The sequence below is a fragment of the Dermacentor albipictus genome, chromosome 8, assembly GCF_038994185.2.
Source record: "Dermacentor albipictus isolate Rhodes 1998 colony chromosome 8, USDA_Dalb.pri_finalv2, whole genome shotgun sequence".
NCBI lineage: Eukaryota > Metazoa > Arthropoda > Arachnida > Ixodida > Ixodidae > Dermacentor > Dermacentor albipictus.
The window spans coordinates 107,437,904-107,452,583 of NC_091828.1; the positions used below are offsets into that span (position 1 = coordinate 107,437,904).

General features: G+C 47.3%; 1 protein-coding gene across 4 annotated transcripts in view; it reads left to right on the top strand.

The window, feature by feature from the left end:
- mwh (multiple wing hairs) overlaps positions 1–14,680 on the top strand; it is a 349,065-nt gene that overhangs the window by 125,219 nt on the left and 209,166 nt on the right. The window contains exon 1 of one of the 4 annotated variants that reach the window (XM_070523976.1): positions 5,871–6,853. The exons of the other annotated variants lie outside the window; for them this stretch is intronic. The gene's annotated coding sequence lies outside the window, so the exon portion shown is untranslated. Of the gene's footprint in view, positions 1–5,870; positions 6,854–14,680 lie in introns of those variants that run through there. 4 annotated transcript variants of the gene reach the window in all.

Here is a 14,680-nt window from a genome sequence, read left to right on the forward strand (position 1 = left end):
ATTTTGTGTTTTGATCTTCATGCTTATAATCCCCCTTTGAGGTTTCTTGTCGTTATCTCCCCCTAATGTAATGCCTGATTCTGGGCCCTTAGAGTAAATAAATTAAATGAAAATGAAATAAGATAATCAAACGCATGGGAAACCATCTGCCTCTTGGCTCATTGCCCGTTATGTGGGTAGGAGCCACTGTTTGGACACAAGAACGATACATACAAGTTCATTAGCTAGCCGTGTGGAGCCCTCGGTGAAGCCCTCCTCGGCGTTGCTTGCCGTTTGCTTAGATCGTTCCGAACGCATCATCCACCGCGACGCATTGTATACGTTTGTGACCATACCATCATACAAACTAGGACACCGTGAGGAAACGCGGTGTGTGGGTGTGTTGTAATTTTTGTGTGTGTGTGTTCAGACGCTCTAATAACCGTTATATCGGCGGTTAATGTTCTTTTTTTTTTTTGAGAACCTCGGGACAATGATGGAAATGCCGAAAGAAATGAGAAAGAGACAGCTTATCTGGCGACGCCAAACACGTGACGCAATGCGGATATTTTGCGCGCTGGTTTCCTCCGCTTTCGCTATATGACGCAGTAAAGCACGCAGTCGAGGGACACGAGGAGCCCAGAATTCGGTCGGAACCGTGGAACGGGCAGGATTTGCAACACACTCTGAAGAAGAGGTGCAAGTTCGCAATGTGCGCGACTGTGTACGTAGCGTCTGAAAGATTGAAACAAACGGGATCCAGGAAAAAAACAAAAACGAAAGAAATAGAATATATTATCTGATTTTAGGCAATTATGCGACGTCCGGTAATTACCGCGCATGGACCTCTGGCGGATCGGCGACTGCGTTCACCGACGGCCGGGCAACGTTATGCAGCAAATAAAATAACTAAACGAAAGCGAATACTTCGGAGGCGCACTCGACGGTAACCGCAAAAGCGTATCCCAATCGGCCGCCACGATATACACGCTGCCTCGAAAGGCGTCAGTACGCTGCAACCGACCATCCGACAAACAAACAAAAGAAAAAGTGCTTCCCGCGTACCTCCCTAGCAGACGAGGTCCGCGTGCCGTTTCGTACTTGACCCCGTACGTAACCCACATCGGCGCGAAGGAGTCCCTTGATTGAAAGGCCACCTGTTCGGCTGTCCACGCACGCGAGCACACACGGACAGACACACTCACCGACGCACGCGCGCACAGACAACGCTCACGCTGCCCTCTAGCGGCCTTCGGCGAGTTTCGCGTTATTTGTCGGCATGCACTGTACAGCACGGTGTGTACATTGCTTGATTGTTCTACTCGACCAGTTTTTAACGGGCTGAACGCGTCTGGTAAGCGATGGGTTTTTCGCAGCCTCGACTGATCACGGGAGAAGATCGAGGAGGTTTTCGCTTTCCGTTGCCGAACGTGCCCGTCTGTTCGTCTGTCTGTCTGTCGTCTGCAGTATAGCCGCGGCTCCGCTATGTACTACATTCGTGGCAGGGCCCAACGGATAGCTCGGGTCACCGACGGCCGCCACCGTACCACACCTATATTCGACCTTTTTTGCATAAGAGACGCGCGGGCTTCAAGTCTGGTAGCCCCGAAGAAATGCGGTGGCGGGCACAGGGTGCGCCGTTCGTGCTTTTTCCCGCGCAGAAACGCTTTCACCCACGTTTTCTGCCCCGTCTGCTCCTTGAAAGCTCTCCTTCTCAGCCTCCGCGCCGTCTGTCATGTAGTAGAGGTAGCAGTCGAAAAAGAAAGTAGCAGAAGACAGAAGACAAGCTCATTTGCCCGCTCGTTCCTTTCTTGCTCTCTCTCTCTCCTTATTTATTTTTGTCCTGCCTTTTGCACTATGAGAGAGAGCGAGCCGCTGAGATTGTTCTGTTCTTCCTTTTAAGCGTCTTGCGCGGCTTCAAAGGGCGAGCACTTGTCTGTCTTCCCAATACCGGCGTTACCTCTGTAGGTGGCCTTGAGATGTCAGGAGTCCATGGGCGTTCGCAGACGACTTCTGTTCTTTGTCTGTTTTTCTTTTCGTATGCCTCCGCGTGCAGACGGCGCACAGAAACGGAAAGTCTCGAGCTGTTAGGCCTAAGTATACATATCTTTATGTTGAAATGTGCGAAATAGTAGTTATTTCCAGTATAGTGGAAAAGGGAAAAAAAAATGCGTGGCCCCTGTGTAGCATGCACGCTACATGCGATTGAATTGACAGGAGATACTCGAACTTTCGCAGTCTTTGTGCGCCTTAAGGCAGCCCTCCTACCTTTTGGTGTATGGGACTATTATCACACGCATTCGGTGTCTTTCCCCTTGACTTCGATAGCATCGAACGCACTGTAGATACATCGCCTTGCTATTTTACTTGATACGTCCATAGGCCATAAATGTTTTGTTCGATGGTGACCGCATGTCTCTAACTGAACTGTCCTCGATAATACATTTAAATTTCGCTTATCATCTCCAAAACTGCTAATGCGATGCGCTGAATAATCTGAACCGCGTTAGCAGCACCTGTCACTACAGTTTGCATAAGTGATTACATGGAGTTCCGGCATCCGTATATTCACACGTTCTCGGTGCTCCACTTCAAGTAATTCAGAAGAAAGAGTACAATATAGACAAAGGGGTTGCCTTTGGCTTAAAATGTTCTTTGAAAGGGCGGTAGGCGAAATGCGCTACATGTTGTTCGCGGCAGTGAAGTTTCGAAATTGAGAAATTATTCAGGAGGGTCGGAAACCTATTGGAGCCCACCACTACAGCTTCCCTTGGAATCGAAGCCTAGTTTGTTGGTATTACAATCAATCAATCGATCGATCAATCAATCAATCAATCAATCAATCAATCAATCAATCAATCAATCAATTGATCGATTAGATCTGTTATAAATCAACCATTCAGCCGATTGGATGTGTTATTTCCTTGCTCGATGTCCAGGCGTACCGATCTCAGAGGTTGAAGTGGATAGAGAGAACGAGTAGTCTCAAGTTAGCTGGAGTGGATAGCGTAGTTGCAGGCTGTGAAATCCACTCCATATGTAGTATGTAATAATAGATGGAAAAGATAGCTATATATGCTTGTTGGAAATTAAACCACACACTGACACTATTACTGCTGGTAACCTACGGGTAAAATCGATGACAGCGTGGTTGAAGATAGATTCGGTAAAAGCAACTAGGAATCAATCTGCCGGTATAAAATTAAGTGTTACAGGATTAGGTAGCTAACTAACTAGCACTTCGAATCCGCCTCATGGCATGTAGCTATTTGGTTTCGCATGAAACCGCCAACGCTCGACGGAACAACGGAATAACTGTAGTTGTACCGCTTTCTTTTCGAAGATAAGCTGCTCCAGTAGACCATTAATTCTGCTCGGGTAAGCCTAACCTAACCTAATCTAACCTAACTCGGTTAAGCCTTTATAGTGCTGCCCCTTCAACAAAACATTTGTGACAAAATGACCTGAAGTGTGGCTTCCCGGAAGCGGCTTACGTTTTGGGTGAAGCCCACTGCACCTGCACAACTGCAGCGTTATATACTTTCAGGCGCACTGTGCTTTCTGAAGCGTCGAACGAAGCTTTGGGTAAATATGCAAAGATGGCGAAGCATTGAAGTAGCAATCAGGGGAGAGAACTGTAATAGTTCTTTTAAGGCAAGTCCTTCCTGCCATACTATATTTAGAATGTCATCGTCATATTTGAAACCTATGCGACAGAAAGAGCGCCTTGGCGCAACTACGTATAATCGGTGACTCAACCGCTGTAATTGTAGAACGCGAGACATCGTTTTTCCGTCGTCTGCTTAGCCACAAGCAGACGTTACGCACTTCCCTGCTGCGGATTATGTAGATAAGGTACGGGCTTTCTCTTCTCGGCTCGTCGTCTTTTGAATAGCCAGCTTCTCTGGAAGAACCCGCGTAGGAAGAAAAGCGAACACGCAAGGGCGTCGTAATCTATCAATGGCGTCGTCTGGACCATCTTAAGCAGACGGCTCGCCCGCGTGCCGTGACACATGGAACAGACGACGTCTGTTCCATGTGTCACGGAACAGACGTCTCTAGCGGGAATGGTAACAGACGACGTCTGTTGCCATTCCCGCTAGAGGTCGTCCTGCTGACCACATACTTATTCCAGACTTCATTACTACGGAACGGTTCGAGAAAATGCAAATAAGCGCTCACCTGAGAACAAGCTCGAACCGACGTACGTATCCCCGACGCCGTTGTAGAAACGTTTCCTTCATAGATGTTTGCAGTGGCTCAACGCCGTGGCAGGCGCAGAAGCAAGGTCAATGTGTCATCTGCGTTCACTTGTCAGCAGACGACACAGTCGTGCCTCGCTCCTCACTCTTTAACGGTATAACAGGTTGCGCTGGCAGGTATGACGTTGGCAGTGATATCGAATTCAACGAGGCGCCGCCGTATACCATCGAAGGTTACATCTTGTGGGGCCGGTCCTTTCGTGAGTGCTGTGAATTCGGATGTAGGCAAACAGTTATGGGCCGTTCGCAGGCCCTTATGGACCTCCAAGACACGACACTTAAGATAGCACATTCCTTAGAACGTTATACTGTACAATCATATATAGCGGTCCTTTTTAACGGCTGACGAGGAGGACCTTGCTCCTTTTTACTTTTCAGTGCGCTCGTCCTCAAACCAAGATAAAAACGTTCGAGATGGTTAACGTTCCCTTCAGCGGGACCTGTGAGAGGTCGTATATAAGTATCCAACTTAATCATAGAAAACTAGCGCTGGCTGATGTACATTTTTGCCGTCCTAGTGAAGAGAGGCTTTTCTATAGATATTTGCTAAAAACAGATAAAGACAGGTGCTGACTGAACCACATCGTTGAGCAATGAAATGTCGGACGCGCCTTGTGTTCAAAAAAGTTCGAAGATCTGCGTTGTCTTAAGCAAATGTGATTGTTTTAATCAGTGTTGAAGAAACTGTCGCAGCGGCCTTGTAGTTAGCAGCGTTCCAAGATGACGTTACGTTTGGAATCGAGCCTCAAGGCGTGTTAGGTTGGAACAAAAAAGAAACAAAAGCAGCCATTAGCCTGCGTTGACAAACTTTCGTCCCCATCATTCGACGACAAACTGATTGTTGCCGTCTAGTGCACTGCTGCTGAATAACTTTTTCCGAGAGCCATTTCACCATCACTATAAGTGTCGCGTACTGTGCTACACTGTTAAAATAATCTGCCAGCGTTTCGAAGAGTTGCCATTATCCTGTTAAAAATTGAGCCCAGTTCATACGGCAGTATTAGCGTTCGAAAAATGCAGTTCCTAATTCGCAAAATTTTCCGTCCAGTTCTCTACCATAACTGCGTCGTTTTCATGCAGCATTTATAGTACTTGCTACAAATAACTCCTTACCATCATCGAATTGGTCAAATTAAACGAGTGATAAAGCAAACCCGTACAAATGCAGTAGCGTTATTCCCAGCGATTGGGGAGGCTTTGAGGACACAGTGCAACATTTGCAACGAACGGCATGGATTAAAACCCGGCCGAGCGAGTTTTCCTCCATTATGCAAGCATGTCTTATTTGGCTGCGTATTGTTTTCCTGGCACAACGACAGGCCGTCAACGTCAACCTGCATCCTGTCGACTGCGCCACTTTGTCGTCGTAGTCGTCCGTGGGTCGCTCCTTCCAGGACACGGCCACCGCCGTTCAAGCGAGACGGTGAGCTCGACAAACACACACGTCTTTCGAAGAGCACGTCAGTGGTCACGGCGCGACCAGGGCGGTCATCCATGCAAGAAGACAACACGACGACGCTGCTACCCGCATGCTTGGTCGAAAGTTCGAGTCGACCGGCGATCGGCTTGTCGTGTGCTGCCGCGTAGCGGAGGAGAAAGAGAGGAGAGAGAGTGATTGAGGGAGGGAAAGATTCTTCTCGAGGTCACGTGGATCCCAACAGCGCCTTGCGAGGAGAGGCAGGTTGATGGTGGACGCGCTTCTCACTTGCTTGCCCGTGGAAGCCTTCTCTCCTTTCCGCTGGGGGCTCCCGTCACTCCTGCCCTCCTCGCCATCTCTTATTCTCTCGTCTTCGGCCGTACGGAGGCCGCCGCCGATCTACGGAACGGGGCGAGGGAGCCAAAACGAGGCGTTTTTCTTTCTGTGCCTCTCGAGAGAGGAGTTGAAGAAAAAATACTGAGCAGCACGTCAGTCGACCGCTCGGCGTGGTCGCGCGTGGAACTGCTGGAGCGAGGAGCGTGGTGGCGTCCGTCCGCCGACGTCGTCTGCTGCTGCGGCGGATTGGCCGTTTTGTGTCATCAGCTACATCGCCCACCTGTTGACAAACCGAGTGCGTGTAAAGAAGCATGCGTCTTCTGAAGACCCCTTCAAGCTTGATTGTGCATTTTTTTCCCAACTGTTGAATTTCCATAAGAACTGCGGACAGAGAGGTGTGTCGGCATCGTCGTCTGCTGCAGCGGTTCCGCTGCTCTATGTCGTCTGCTCCATTGCATCGATTGAACGTTTCCCACTGCTAGGGGGACGCGCGTCTGTTCTCCCACATCAACATTTTTTTTTGCTTTTGTTCTTTTATCTTGTGGTGCTACTGATGGTGAAATGAATCGTACAGCGGACACTGGAGTGGTCATCTTAGGCGGGTCGTCCGTAGAACGTCCGAGCTCCGGGATTTCTTTGCTCGGAGTCAGCGAGTGACTGCGGCTGGATTTTGTCCGTTGTCCAGGGATACAGTGCGAAGACGACGCAGTGTTATCACGAAAAAGTGTAACGCTTTTTATCGGTGCACTGAAGTGAAAGTGACCGGTGTTAACCTCCTTCCCAACAATCGACGTTGTCACCAGCTACGGCGGAGTGTATTTATAAGAAACCTGCAAGTAGTCATCTTGGCCCTGCAAAGGTAAAGCAACTGTTTTATATTATTTTATGTTTGGTTATGTTTCAACTTTCGCTTTCGACTATTAATCATTAACGGGATTTCAATTACAAAATATTGCTACTTACCTGTACCAAACCTTAGATGGTTGCTAACGCAACTCACGTACATGTTCATAATACATATCGCATATATGCTAAAGGAGGACTTCGTAGGGTGTCGGAGATGTTCTACAGACATTCTATATTGACTACTTCAATCTATTTTAATGGTGAAAGAAGGCGTCAGATAAAGAACTCAATATTGTGCTCCGAACGTATGAGGTATGATCATGCCATCAGTAATATTGAAGGCGTCACATCAGTAAGGTAGTTACATAAAGATTTATTGGCAGTTGTCTGCCGAATATAATTAATTTATTGGAACAGTGAAGACACGTTTTGTTACGTTGGCAGGAAGCAGTTCATTTGCATAGTGGTTACACGCTACACTACTGATGACTCGTACAGGAAGCTAAACAATACCAGAATTATAATTTTTTCCATGTGTTTCTGTATAAATCCAACCGTCACGTAGGGTCACTTCCGCTGGCCAGCACTTCGTCGTGGCTAGCGTCACACTTCCATACAAGGTACCCTGAAATTGGGGGTTTGTTCTGCTGAAAGAAAGAAGCTAGGATAGGCAGCCGGCACATTCTTCAGTTTGTTTGATACAGCGCCCGTTACCATGTGCAGTTCTCGGGCAAGCTAACTTTACCACTAGTAATAGTAAGTTAAGACAGTCCACAGATAGTCTTGACTTTCACTAGGCTGCTTATCACAGACTCGTCCTCTTAGCCTTACAAAGTGTACGGCCTCCGTTTGGGAGATGGTTGTTAAAAGGCATATTTACTTTGGTATAGCTTTGGTCTACACACTTGTATGCACTGTGTTGAGAAAAAAAAAAAACCTACGATCATCATAGCCGACAAAAAGTGTTATGGCGTATACGTCCTGGGGCGGTCATTGATAGACATTCTCTAGACGTCGTAGCCAAACGTCAGCAGGCTTTCTGCAGATAGCGAAAAGCGCGTGGCCTCGAAATAATAAAAATAACGATTGTGGGTGTTTAGCAGAGTGCGACGTTGGCCTAGCTTGCGCATAGGTACCAATGCGTGTAGCGCGAAAAAATAAAATAAAAAAATAAAAAAAAGAAAAATAAAAAAAAGAAAAAAATAAAAGGAAGAGCGACCGAATTGGAAGAGCACCGTTTTCTATCCATTTGTTCCTGTTCCTAATTACCTTTGGCGCCACACATCTTAACAGATGACAAATGAAACTTCAGATAAGGTTCGAAGACGCACACTAAAATTACACCCAGAAGGTTCCGCGGAAATATACTATCAGGTGCGACAGCTCCTGAGGTCACCTACTTTGGCTTTGAAATCAATGCCTTCCTATGGCTCTTTTTTTTTCCTTACTGGTCGCTTTCTCTTTTCCTCCGATAGAATGTCATTTTCTTTTTTTTTTCCATCTTGGACAACGACTCGCGGAGCTAGAACGGATAACGTGTTCCAAGATGTAAAACGTTTTCTCACCTGCTACCATGCGATGACCCTATTCGAGTATGGCGACAACGACCACGTTTCTGTCTCCGCGAACGATTAACCGGGCAAAATCCCGCACGAAGACAGATCGTTTATTTTTTTTTTCTATCGCGAAGCACCGACAGCTTGTCCACTTAGATACATAGTCTTCTTAACAACCCCCCCCCCTTTCCCCTGACTTTCCCTTTCCTCTTCGGCAAGTTGTTCTCCGAAGGCTCACCACGCGTCTCTGAAAATAGCAGTCGCATCTGCTCTAGGCTAAGGTGCACAACGCAAAGCTGCGCTCAGTCCTCTATGCTGGGGTACGACAAGCGTATCCTGGAGCTAAGTGTGACAGTGGGGACTTGGGGCCGTGGAGGAACGCTAGAGGGAATTCAGGCGCCGACGCTCCTGCGTCGGCGCCTTCAGAAGTGTAACTGTTTATCCAGGCGTTGGGGAACGATGAATGATGTGCGCAACCTGTCCTGAAGCTATGTCCCACAGCAGGGCATATTTATTTATGTATTTATTTGCAAAATCGCTAATTTCGCTAGAGTGCGTGGAAATTTGGCAATACCGTACACATTCAAACGTATATCAGTACGTACACAACGCTTAGGTATAAAACTTCATTTAAACGAAATAAAAAAAACAACTATAGGCATATATGAGGCTAAGAAGTTCGCGCAAAGAACACCAGAGGCACTTGTGGCGCTGGCATCTTCGTTGCATCGCCCGAAGTATGGCTGTTCGTCCCGCGCATTAACGATGTTCATGGCATAGCCTGTAGCGAACTTCCCACGGCAGGGTATACACACGCGTCTGAGAATTTCCTGCTGAGAATATCAGAAGAAATTCTGGCGCTATGTGGTGTCTGCCTTACCGCCGCCAAATATATGACATTTCTTACAGCGTGGGAATCGTATATTGCTCTGATTCGCCAAAACTCACACCCTTCGGGCTGCCTTCCAATGATCTCGTGGATTCGTATATATATATATATATATATATATATATATATATATATATATATATATATATATATATATATATATATCGATATTCGGGAACCTCAATTTCTGTCGCAAACTTGTGCGCCACCAAGTTGCCTTATGTACCTTCTATTTCCGCCGTTACCGCTTCAGAACGCCCTGAATATTGTTGAAATCTGTAAAGAAAGATCATTACGCATGGTTGATCAATTTTTTTTTTTTATATCCGCACGGAATGAGACGGTAGCGCCGCCGTAGCCATGTTCCCGACTTCGCAATGCGCATCTTGTCTAATGTCGGGAGTGGCAAAGAAGTGGGCGGGGAGTTTCCTCGGTTTTACCTTTGCGATACCCTCTTTTTTTCCCGCGCTCTGACACCGCTGGCATGTATAGATTCCGTGGTTATTGATCTTACCGAGGTCTCTTCGGCCTCCACTCCAAGGAAAGGATATATATATATATATATATATATATATATATATATATATATATATATATATATATATATATATATATATATATATATATATACACACACACACACGCACGCAACAGTACAGATCGGCATGCTCTGTTCGCGATGTTGGCTACTCGATAATATTAATAATCGAACGCTGTGCAAACAGCTGCGAGTTCTGTCAGCAATGATCGAGATTTCGATCGAGGTTTAGCGCTCGGTGACAATCGAACGTACGCAGTTGACAAAGGCATCGGTCAAAAAACAAATTATGCGGAAGGCTCGTGCAGGAGAATAAGCGGTCGAAAGGGGAAGGTTAGTGTGAAAGTGGGGCACGGCTTCTTTTTCTCTGGTCCACTAACTCTTGTCGCCGATTCGCACAGCTCGAAGCAAAACCTTATCCGGGCTTTGAATTCAAGGTCCAGTGATCGCTGTTCGTATAAGGCCCTCGGAAACCTCTCTTTCTTTCTCCTCCGTTTTCGTAGCGTAATCGGTAGGCTCATTTGCATTTGCCACGAGTAAAATTAGGAATGCGGAAAGCCGTGGCGCAGATAGCATCGACTGCTCGGATTGGTTTCGTTGACCGAGTCATTGCCTTTTCACGAACGAGTTACAACACCTGAATTGGCAGCTCAAATCGCTTTTATCGACCGAGTGATTGCCGTTTAAACAGAGTGCCCATCTCAACGCAGAAGGAGAGGTTACGACAATAAATACACGAAAGCGCAACAGACGATGATCTTTAAATAAAATATTATAAATGGTAAGAGGCAAGAAATCTCGACAGTGTTCCGCATTGTAAGAAACCGTGGTCTCTTGTTTCCCTTTATCGAGCATCAAACCAAAATGATGCTTGATAACACGAATGCGGGCAATTTAAATTTATAGTTATACGAATGCGGGCTAACACTACTGAAGTGTAGTGTACGAACAAATAATACAAAAGTGTAATATTTGTCCACAATGTCTTACTGTTCCACGAATAGGATTGGCGCTGTTACCTGTTACTTTATATGTCCAGTTATTTGGCACTGGATATTTTTCGGTATGCGTAACGTCGACATGATAGCGAATCGCACTACAGAAGTACCTGCACTGTTAATTAGCCCAAACACCACGAAGCCAGCGATGACATAAGAGAAATGAACTGTTTTCTTAGTTCAATTCAGCATTACGAATTAGGGCTGCATTTTCGTTAAGCTTCGCATTCTTAGTAAGCGAAAAGAAAATATAACTTGTCCTCCCGGCCGCTTTTAGTTTTTATGTTCCTTTATTAAGAACATCAGGCTTATCGTAGGTTTAGCCCTAACGAAAAGTTTATAACTGCTATTTAAAAGCGGGTTTAAAAAAAATGTGGTTACCCGCCGTGGTTGCTCAGTGGCTATGGTGTTGGGCTGGTGAGCACAAGGTGGCGGGATCGAATCCCGGCCACGGCGGCCGCATTTCGATGGGGGCGAAATGCGAAAACACCCGTGTACTTAGAATTAGGTGCACGTTGAGGAACCCCAGGTGGTCAAAATTTCCGGATACCCTCACTACGGCGTGCCTCATAATCAGAAAGTGGTTTTGGCACGTAAAACCCCATAATCAATCAATCAAATATGGGGTTGCTACTAAAGGTCGATCCCCTCAGTTTTCCTTATTCCTTTATTGCGATATCATATGGACACTCCAGGTGCGTTCCTGTCGTCGCCGTCGGCGACGCCGTGATGTTCCCTACAAAGTTTCATTACGCAAGTTTCTGTGGCTACGACAAACATTTCTGACGGTGACGACAGCGCCTCCTAGTATTCCTCAAATATATATGCCGTTACTAGAAGAAAATAACGGATAAGAAAGAAACAGCAGAATCTCCATAGCGTTTTCTGCAACTGCAGGAACAAGAATTTCGATATGATGGTCATTTTGAACACGTAATTGCGTAACAATCGATTTAGGCTCCATGAAAGTGAGCGCCTCGGAGGAAACAAGAGCAGCAACAACAGCGACGACGATGCCAATAATATAATGACGCGGCAAATCACGGTGGCGAAGTCTTACGCACTACAGTCCCTTTTTCCGTACTTTTTCTCGCGTGGGCCCAATTAGGCGCCAGCGTCCTTTCTTTCGCGGTGACGACGTAAGCCAAACTCCATCGCCAGCGGCCCTTTTAGTTTTCCGAGTTATCCGAGGGCGACACCCTTTGGGTATGAAAATACCCACAGGGTGTCGCCCTCGGATAACTCGGAAGAGGACCGACCGCGGACTTGTCTTGGCTACGTACTTCGTACCTCGCGGTATGCGCAGTTCCCACGCCGCCAATTTTTGGCCTTTCCGTCATCTATACTCTTTCTTTCGTTTTGTTGCCTGTGTGCGCCATCTTGTTTGTTTGCGTTGTTTTTTTTTTGTTATTGTTGTTGTGGCCGGTCCGCAGCCCTAGCTGCGCCACTTGCTGGAGGCCTATGCACCGGCTGTATGATGCGGAGATAGCGAGAGTCGACCAGAAAATTGCCGGTCTGCCTCGCAGGCAAGTCGCCTTCCCTTCACCCCACCCCACCCCCTCCCTAAGCAAATTGGCCCGTCCAATTTTAATGGACGCTTATTAACCAGATCGGCGGCAGCGCGCGTAGGACGCGTACAATCTATTCGTCACCGTCTTTTCTTTTTTCTTGTAGTTTTTGTTTTTTTGATGTTTTTGTTTGCTTGCGTCTTCGATACGCGCGTATCACCTCGGGCACTTCTCACGCCGAATTTTGCCGCAGCACGCGGTCGCCGCACACACGACGAAAGGCGACGTCGTCTTCGCTGTGTGGGGACATTGAACTGTAGCCCGGTGCCCATACACCGGCGCCGCGTATATGTATGGACTGTCGAATCGGGCGCTAATTACCTCACAACCCGCATCGCTTATGGTCGGCGGCAACGGAAGGGACCCGGCGTATAGCATCTCTGCATTGGTTAACCCTTTCAGAGGCCACACTTAAAGACATCAACTTTCTGGTTCTCTCCCTGCCACCCTCTTATTTTCCTTTTTTTGTTTGCCAGCCCATTGACCCCGGCATAACCGTGCCAATGCGACTCGTTCATGGCGTCGGAAGTATGTATGCCGCGGATAATCAATTGCGCCGTGATTTGCAGCGATCTGTTTCGCGTTTGATTGCCGCGAGAAGAGTTCGGTGCCCTTAATTGCGACGGCATACCGGTGCCTCGGAGGCTAGCGGTCACGTGACCTTAAGTACCACTGACGGCACGTTCCTCGTGCAGCAGGCACCGCACGTGGCGCTTCTATTCGTCCGCATGCTACTCTGTGTGCGAATGAGACACCACAGAAACGTTTGTTACACGTCATGTGTGCTTGTATTGTATAGAGGTGCAGCGGCTAGTTGACTTGTGTAGTGCGTATAGCTACGGTCAGTGATTAAGGTGGACACACACGCACGCACGCACGCACGCACGTACGTACGTACGCACGCACGCACGCACGCACGCACGCACGCACACACACACACACACACACACACACACACACACAAACACACGCGCGCGCGCACGCACACGCTAGAGTGTACACACGCACACACACAATTCAAGTATACGACATCGTTCCCACGGCAGTGTCTTCTACTAATACGGCGGTGTCTTCTAACCTAATTAGAATAACAAAACGAGACAACAATAACTTGTATGGATTACTTGTTCGCATTCAACAAGTCTCCATGGCAACGCACCCGTATCTGTTAATCACCGCCGAGCTTTCTGTCGGGATCCGAAGTCTGTGTCGACAAAGGACCGCCCGGCATCGTTTTGGGTGTGTACCACGTAATGCGCCTGGGACACAGCACGTATCGTGGCCGATGCTATCGGGCACACTCGAACAAAAGTACCGCGCTGACGGAGCTCGTACTTGTGGCAACTTGGTATACGTGCTACGCGATAAGGCGTCCACGTGCGATGAATTTCTCGGGGACACTGAGGTCATTTGTAAGGACGTGCAAGAGGAATACTGTGTCCTTAAGCATTTATCTCTAGAGAAACAGAACAGCCCCTCTGTGCCATGTTCAGAGGCTTGGCAAGGCAGGTGGCGATGCCTTCTCGAATTGCCCGCACTGACTCGTCTCGCATTTTAAATCTGAGCTGCTATTACTACTACTACTGCTCTGCTGTAGGTCATTGTTTAACCTCAAGCGAAAGACTACTTGTACTGCCTTCTGGAGGAACATGGGAATTAGCAAGTTTTGAGAAGTACGTCTGAGCCATGATGATTGAAGTTTTATTGGGGGAGATTGTTGTTTTCCTGTGGTGGAAGGCCTCCTCTATAGTTCAGGAAGCCTCTCCTCCGAGCCGTCCCTTTCGCCCGGTCCACTAGCTTGTGCTAGTCATCCGGGTGGGTGCTGGTTATCAGGGTGCTCCCACTGCTTGACGGTGGGTTGGGAGTTAGGTGGTTGGGGCATGGCTTGTGGCCGTTCCCACGTCATGTAGGATAGCGTACAGGGTGCTGTGCAGAGTTTGCATTGAAAGTCGTCTTGAGCAGGGACTAAGATGGAAAAAAAAAGAAAGAAACAGGCCAGAATGTGAGAAAGTACATTAAAATACGCAACGTCACATGTACGTGTCGACGTTTATATTTTGGCATAAAGTTCAATGTAAAGAAAGTGGGAGCTTCGTTTCTTTTCCTCTAGATATCAATGTTGTTCCGCGAAATGAGAATATAGAGTTCTGAAAGAACAGTTAATTGTCTATAACGTTGTCTATAGTTTCTCTTTTGGGTCCCTTGAAGGGAAATAGAACGATTTCGTTTGTGTACTGTATACTTAAACGTCATTTCCCCTATACACCCCCCCCCCCAAGACAATTAAAAAA